The sequence below is a fragment of the Gekko japonicus genome, unplaced genomic scaffold (assembly GCF_001447785.1).
Source record: "Gekko japonicus isolate JY-2015 unplaced genomic scaffold, Gekko_japonicus_V1.1 scaffold2459, whole genome shotgun sequence".
NCBI classification, from domain to species: Eukaryota; Metazoa; Chordata; class Lepidosauria; order Squamata; family Gekkonidae; genus Gekko; species Gekko japonicus.
The window spans coordinates 43320-51760 of record NW_015164731.1 but is presented as its reverse complement, the minus strand read 5'-3'; the positions used below and the strand labels follow the sequence as shown (position 1 = coordinate 51760).

General features: G+C 47.2%; 1 pseudogene; it reads right to left on the bottom strand.

The window, feature by feature from the left end:
• Positions 1-1331: 1331 nt before the first annotated feature.
• Positions 1332-8441, bottom strand: part of LOC107109040 — a 36216-nt pseudogene continuing 29106 nt past the window's right edge.

The following is an 8441-nucleotide window of genomic DNA, read 5'->3' as shown; positions in this document are numbered from 1 at the left end:
AATACAAGTGAGGAAGCTGTGCAGTTGAATGCCTCCCTTTGTTTTTTAAAAAAACTTACACAAAAAATATTATAGTGGCATAAGGCAGGGTCCCCGACCTCTTTCAGCCTGCAGTCACTTTTGGAATTCTGACTGCCATGCTTACCTTCAGTCTATTACCACTATAAGAATCACAGTAATAAAAAATACCAGCTAAAGCAAAGGAGCTACTGTGAAACTCGACTCTAAATACAGTAATCAAAAGGATGAATATAATAAAACTTTATACCAAAAACAATGGTGTGTTTTTATGTATTTTAGATCAAATATCCCATAATAATATCCCATAATAATTAAACATGCAATATCCCATAATAATTAAACATGCAATATCAATCCTACCATAAATTATATATCAATTAACAAATTTCTCAAAAGTAAATATGAAAAGTCCATTCATGTATCCTATAAGAATGTATGTGAAAAGTCCATTTAAGAATCCATATAGAATAGGAAGAGTCCATTCAAGAATCCATATTGAGATGAGGTTTTTGGATATGTCGCTCATTTCGTAATCCTCCTCAGATAGCAATGAATACCTTATGGTAAATTTCAAGGTATTTCTATTCTGGGATCAATCAACAAAGTTACAAAAGACAAACGTTCAAGATCTTTTCCGACATCAGGGAAGCCTCTAATACTGAAGGATTTTCCACAATATAAACTATGTTTTACTAATTGTAATTTCAATCAAGAACTAATCTTAAAATATTTCTCACATTGGTAAAGCCAACCTTTATCTTACCTTCAGTCACATGGTGAAGACCCTTGTACTGTGGTGCAATCAAATCACCAGTGGCCAATCCGAAGCCCCACCTGGCATGGCCCAATTTCTAAAATCGCTTGGTAGGTGAAGCTTATCCATTTCGTCAAACATGAATACGGACTTTGCACAAGCGGTCACGTTACCCCGGATCCACTTCTGCAGTTGGTCCTTGTATAGCTTAATTTCATGATCGTGTGGAGAATAAAGAGTGGAGAGGAAAAGGTGCACAAATTTCCTCTTCAGGCCAGCTTTGTGGAGGTTCTCCGCTTACACAAGAGCTGTGCCACAGTCGCGTCACCCTTCGCCCCACTTCTATTGGTCAATTTCCCACTCGAAGCTGCATGGCCACATTTTGACCCGCAGCTTCGCCCGATTTCCTCCGCGGTTTCATGATCCTCAAAAACCAGGATCACAAAACTGCGGAGGAAATCAGGCGAAGCCGCGAGTCAAAATGCAGCCCCGGAGCTTCGGGTGTGAAATTGACATGTTTGTGTCGGAGCAAACGGCGGCTGTGCTGCGAGGCAGCTCTAGTGAGAAATCGCCCCAAGTCTTTCAGCTGGATCCCTTCCCTGGCCCAACCACTCCTCCAGAAGTCCAAGACCACTTTGGTGATGAGGTCGCCCCCCGCATTGCTGAGGAAAATAAAGATGGCTCTTCGATAGGACACCCCATCAATCTGCCCATAGTAGTTGAGGAATGGCTTGATGGCATTAATCAGTTCCAGGTGAAGCTTATCCATTTCGTCAAATATGAGTACGGACTTTGCACAAGCGGTCACGTTACCCCGGATCCACTTCTGCAGTTGGTCCTTGTATAGCTTAACTTCATGATCGTGTGGAAAATAAAGAGTGGAGAGGAAAAGGTGCACAAATTTACTCTTCAGGCCAGCTTTGTGGAGGTTCTCAGCGATGATCTGGCTGACAAAGTTCTTGCTGGTGCCTGCCCAGCCATACAGAGAGAGGGCCTGGGGCTTCTTGGGGTTGGGGTTGTTGATGAAGCCAGTCAGGGCATTCAGGATCACTCCCTTGGCCAGGTGCTGCCTGAAGAGTTTGGCGTCCAGACTGAGCAGGAGCACAGTTCCGTTGGACCGGTCCCGCTCGCCGGGGCAGCACTCCATGAAGCCGCAGTAGACACCAGGGTAGGAGAGGTAGCCGGTGAACATAGAGGCCACCCCGATGGCAATGCCCAAGCTGATGGGCTCCAGCGCAGCCAACCGCAGCGGTCCTCCCACCAGCAGCGGCACCAGCAGCAGCAGCCCCGGTGACTGGGGTCAGTCATAAATTCTTTCAGAGCTGATCTCTCAAGGGCAGTTTCTGTCAGAGCTCTCTCAGCCCCACCTACCTCACAGGGTGTCTGTTGTGGGGAGGGGAAGGGAAAGGAGTTTGTAAGCTGCACTGAGACTCCTTTGGGTAGTGAAGGATGAGGTATGAATCCAATCTCTTCTTCTTCTTCTTCTTCTATATTGCATTCTTTGTTATTTTGCTTGGAGCAGATTAGCACGGCTACCCCTCTGGGATGAGGAAAATAACAGATGAAGTAGAATTACTCTAGGCTACTGTTATTCCCTGCCTGCTACATTTTCAATGCTGAAATGAAGCCTAGGCACATGAAACTGGACTGAGGGCGTAGGCGAGAGGAGCTGTAGTAGAGCTGTAGTAGAGCTGTGGTAGAGCATCTGCTTTGCATGCTGCAGGTCCCCTGTTCAATCCCAAGCATGATCAGTTAAAGGATCCTAGCTGGCAGGTGTTAGAAAAGGCTTTCTCTTCCCGAGACCCTAGAAAGCAGCCGGTCAGAGTGAAAAATACTGAGCTAGATGGACCAATTGGCTGACTCTGCATAAGACACTTTTTTCCTGTTATGTCCAGTTTTAAAGACTTGAAAGAGATTTGGGTGTGTGGGAGCACTGAGTCATGCAACCCCACCGCTATTTGTGCCGGAGTAAAATCTCATGACTTAAAGTGAAAGCACAAAGTTTAGCCGCTTGGGGAGACGGGAGCTAATCAGGCAGTAACGAAATGCTTTCCTTGAGAAAAAAAACCCCACCACTTAATAATTACGCTTTACAGCATTAGGTGTAACAGCTTGATACATTAACAAACCGCTTCTTCCTCCTTGGACATATTAGTGTAGCGGGCTAAGTTGAATTCCAGATTGCACTCTTGGGAAATTGCCTTCTGTCTCCCCAACATCTTTCTGCCATTTCCTTTCTGCCATTGCTTTTGTACAGGACTCCCTGCTTCCAGTCTCATCCGTTCTGTGTGGCTGATTCTCTCTTTTCATTTCTTTTACCTTTGGGGGGGGGGCATAGCCAATGTCCATTTCCAGTTTGGAAATCAATTTGTAAAGACCTTTGGGATGGACCGCACTACTCAGATGTGTGCTCAGCACCACTCAGAACATTTCTGATCTTAAGGCCAACTGGCCATAGTCACCCCTAGGGCTAGCTCGGCAAAGCCAATGGTGATAGCCCTGAGATGAACTTGGTGCCCTGTGTTATTCCACTCTAGCCCCAGAGAAGAGAAAATGAGAGGGATTTTCCCATTCGCCTTGGGGGGGTGGGATTTACAGTTACATCCAGGATCTCTTAGGCCCTCTCTGGTCAGGCTGGCTGGAAAACCACTCACATTGTGCCTTCTTTGCTGGAAGGTATTCCATGAAGTACACTCCGTGTTCCCAGCATGTGATCCCTCTCACGCAGTTGGGAGTGGGACAGTCCAGTGACAAATGACTGGGCCTGGGTACCATTTGCAGGGCGTCTCCTCAGGCCTACCAGAGCCTGGAATCTAAGGAAAACATTCTAGGGACCTTCAACTGAATAATCACAATCTGACCGAAACAAAATTATGGATGACATTCAGAAGTCAGAGGAAATCTTCCAACCAGGATTGAATTTACTTAGCTTATTTATAGCCCACCTTTCTCACTGAGACTCAAGGTGGGTTACAGAGTGCGTTATGGGGGGGGGGGGGAGAAATGTAGTCATACACTATAGGCCACTGAATGAACTGTGTAATAGGACTCAGATTACATAGCTGAATGACAATGCAAGCAACGATGGAAACATAGTATAAGTTCATTTTAAAAGTGCAAAAAAAACCCCACCAGATCTAGGAATATAAAAAGACAACCTGAACAGCAAACCATCCAGGTCATCATAGCACAAGCAATGCAGACTGTGGGGTTACAAAGGTGCAAGGCAATGCAGTGTCCCCACTCCCATATGAAGGTGCCTTTCTGGACTGCCCTGTCCCAGGACAGATCATTTCCGTTAACAGATTGCCCTCCTGTTCTGGTGTCGGAGTCTAGTGTCAGTCCAAGCCAGATTCCAGAGTCAGAGTCAAAGGTCAGTTACCAAACAAGCAGAGTCCAGTTCAAAGGATTATAGAGGAAGCAAGGTCCAACAGTCCAAGGTCATTCACAAGGGCAGGTAGGAAGGTTCCAGAGTCACTGTCAAGAGCCGGTCCGAGGAGCAGAGTTCAGCACTATGGTCACTGAGTCAAGACGATGCTGACTTGTTGCTTCCACAACATACAGGCTCCCAGCACTGGGTTTTATAGGCACTTCCTAACAAGCCCTTGCTTGTTAGTTGCTTGGGCGTACTGCTGCAGCTACTCCAGGCTGTCATCAGCAAGCAGCTGGTGACAGGCCAGGAGACGCGCACTCTGCCTCCTTGCTTGCCGTTCCCTTCTAAGCTTCTGTCTCCAGCGGTGTTCCCTCTAAGCTGAGTTAGTGTGAGCTCGCTCACGGTTTTTTAGCCTCCAGCTCGCACATTTTTGTCTTAGCTCAGGAATTATGGCTCCAGAGCAAACCAATTTATGCAGTAGCCATAGCTTTAATGCCAGTAGCTCACAAAGTAGAATTTTTGCTCACAAGACTCCACAGCTTAGAGGGATCATTGGCCTCCGGCACTCGAAGGGTGGCGGTGGGCCTGGTGGACCGGTCTTAAACAACTAAGTCTCACCTGCTGCATTGGGTCTGGGTGGTGGCTCTGGATCAGCTGTTGGGTGTGAGCCTTGAGCAGTCTGTAGCTCTCTTTGGTGTAGTGGTTAAGTGCATGGACTCTAATCTGGGAGAACGGGTTTGATTCCCCACTCCTCCACTTGCACCTGCTGGATGACCTTGGGCAAGCCGTAGTTCTGGCACAGCTGTTCTTGAAAAAGAGCAGTTTCTGTCAAGAGCTCTCTCTCAGCCCCACCTACCTCACAGGGTGTCTGTTGTGGGGAGGGGAAGGGAAAGGAGTTTGTAAGCCTCTCTGAGACTCCCTTGGGTAGTGAAGGGCGGGGTATAAATCCAGTCTCTTCTTCTCTGATTCCACAAGGTTCAGGACTGGCTACATCAGGCTCCTCTTCACCTGAGGAATCTCTTTCCCCTGAGTAATCCTCAGTAGCGCTTGTCTCCTGCTGAGGCTGGCTTGTCTCAGTACAGCTTGTCTCAGGCGAAGGCTGAACCATGACATCTTGCACTGCATTGTTTAGTTTCATTTCCCAGGCCATGGGAGATAGTAGAGGATGTGATAGTAAGGCAGAATTGTCAGGTACCCCCTGGCAACCAGTGGGGGTGGGGATGCAGGGGACTTGCCCAGAGTAAAGAGAGACCTAGACCAGCATTGCTGATGACACAGTGATTCACTGAAAGTGATGTCATCACCTGACCAGCAAAGCGGGAATGCTCATGTTTACCATAGAATTTTCCCCCAAAATACCAGAGCATCCCCCCCCCCCATCGCCGGCAATGTGTGTGCCAGAAGTGATGTGACGACATTGCCAGCGATACAGGCCTCGGCCTCCTTTTGCTGCCAATAAGCCCACTGCCAGCTAATCCGCACCAGAGGTGAGGGGCCCAGTGAGGGAGTCCCCTGCCCCCAGTGGGGGCAATGACATAAGATCAGGTATGTGCATGACAAAGACCACCCAAGCTGGAAGAGCTCCTGCCAAATACAATCAATCCAATGGGCGTGTTTGTGCATTTCAGCCTTACTGTTGCATGTCACTTGCCGTGCATGACAGGACTGGGCCCAACTGTTTGGAATTGGTGGTTTTATTTTGAGTTTGTTCAGTTTCAAACTTTCAAAGTTTGTGGACAGTAATGTTGTACAATAATTGTGTTTTATTATGTTCCTGCTGTCTTAACTATCCCTGGTGAACAGCCAATAGTCCTTAATTCCAGAAGGAATCTGTTTAGGCATAGTCTTATTTCTACTTCTATCAACATTAATAAAAACAGTTTTCATTAAAATAAATGTGTGAAGCGAAAACAGCAGATATTGCTCATACCCCAAGCCCTTTGTGTTCATAATAACTAATACATTTCAGTGGGGGTTTAAAATTATCCATGTGCTAAAAACAACATGGGATCGTTTGCAAAACACTTGGTTCTATTAGCCCCATACACGACTTAATACTACATTGTACATTTTAAAGTGGACAAGGTCTCCTTCGAGGATATGTACTGTTCTGTGACCTCATTACAGAAAGCAAGGAGGGGATCTTGAAACCCTAAAGGACGAGTGAATAATGGCTTTTAGTTTCTGTTTATAAAAAGCATTTTTGCCTAAGCGCACACTAACTCAATGGGCACAGTTGTAGAAGCCATATGAACTTGCCTGGGTCAATAACAAAACATGACAGATCAATGTCAAAAAGTATTTCTTGGATTACACTGAACAACTGTTCTAGAATAGGGTAGGATCAAGTCATAGAGATACTGCACACGTGCAGCCCTAGGCAGGTGATGAACACCAAGACTGATCAGCTGCTTAATATAAGGAAGTAGGGACTATATCTTCTCTCTGTATCTACTAACTTATATTGTTGTCAATAGTTGATTCTCTGCTTTTGGTTGGTGGGTTCTGGAGATTTGCTGAAATTGTATTATACAGTGTTTATGTGCCATTTATATTTACAATGCATGCTATTATACATATATTGCACAGTGCTTATTTATTTATGCACAAAAAAATGTCAAAAAATGAATTAAATGTTGAGCAGGAACATAAGGGCTGTTATTTCCCAGCTCTTCTAGACAGCTGAAGATCTCCATGTGTCCCCACCTTCTCAAATAAGGAGTCTGCAGTAATAATAAGGTAACAGAGTAGGGTTACCAAGTACTTACCTTGAATCAGTGGGGGACACATACGTCTTGTCAGGAACATTCCCACATGGAAAACAAACATGCCACACCATGCCGTTGCCCAGATGTGACACCAGCACGCTGGGCACGTAGCTGGGCGATGCTCTGGCAATGGAGCTGGAAACTCGAGTTTCCAGCTCCATTGCCAGAGCCAATTCAAAGGTAGGTACTTGGTAACCCTATGACAGAGTCTTTTCCATGGAAGCACCCTAATTAGAGAACATTCTCCCACTGGAGATCCTGCTGCTTCCTCACCTTACAAGCTCCTGGTTCCTTGCCTTACAAGCTCTATGTCAGGGGTCCCTGATCTTTTTTGAGCTTGCAGGCACCTTTGAATTCTGGCACACATGGCAGGTGCAACTACAAAATGACTACCACAAAATGGCTGCCACAGGAGGTGGAGCCAGCCACAAAATGTCTGCCACAGCTTACCCTCCTTCACACAGTGAAAATCTTTTTGCTGTGGTGGCAGCTGCTGCCAAAGCAACATATTTTAAATCTTTCAGAACCAATCAGATCTCCAGTGCTCAGCCGTGCCCCACCTGACCTCAACTGCTTTCTAAAAACACTTGGAAGGTGTTGGGACCCCTGCCCTAAGCTGGGGAGGCTGGGCTGGGGTCATAGATTTTGGATTTGTGGATGTGTCAGCCTGGCATTTTATGTGTTGTGTTGTGTTAACTAATTTAAGAACCTAAAAACGTAAGAGACATGCTGTATTAGACCAAAGGCCCAGGTAGGCTTGCCAAGTCCCCCCGGGGGGCGGGGAAACCCCCGCCCCAGAGGCCCGTTCCCCGCCACCGCCAGATCGGGCCCCAAGGGGAACTCCGCCCCGATGTGCACGTCACCAGGAAGTGACGTGACGCCACCAGGCATGCTGGGGGCGGGGCCACGGTCATCCGAGGGAAAACTCTATGGTTTTCCCTCGGATGGTCATGGCCCCACCCCCAGCGTGCCTGGAGTCGTCACGTCACTTCCTGGTGATCGGCCCGGGAGTCCCCCGCTGCGGAGGAAGGCAAGACTTGGCAACCCTAGGCCCAGGAAGTCCAGCATTCTGTTCACACAGTGGCCAACCAGCTGAGTCCAGAAAGCCGATAAACAGGAGGACCGCAAAAGCACACTCCTGCCCATGCTCCTCAGCAACTGATAGAAAGAGGCATACCAGAGGGAGTAGATATTCATCATGACTAGTACCCATTGGAAAATGCATTAGGTTTTATTTTTTTAACAGATATTGTACTGGATTTTTATGGTTTTATGACTGACACACACATACACATACCAGAATTTCCAGGTTAAAACACCAGGGACAAGTCATGCTCCACAGAAAGAAATACTTCTGTCCAGGGGTCGTTTCATAGAAAAAGAGCTAGGGAAACTCATTAACATAACTCATTAGCATATGCCACACCCCCTGACATCACCCCCAACGGTCCTGGCTGCCGCCGCCCCCACCCCATCTCCACTGCCGAGCCCCATGAGGGGCCCGGCGGTGGACCCGCCAAGCCGG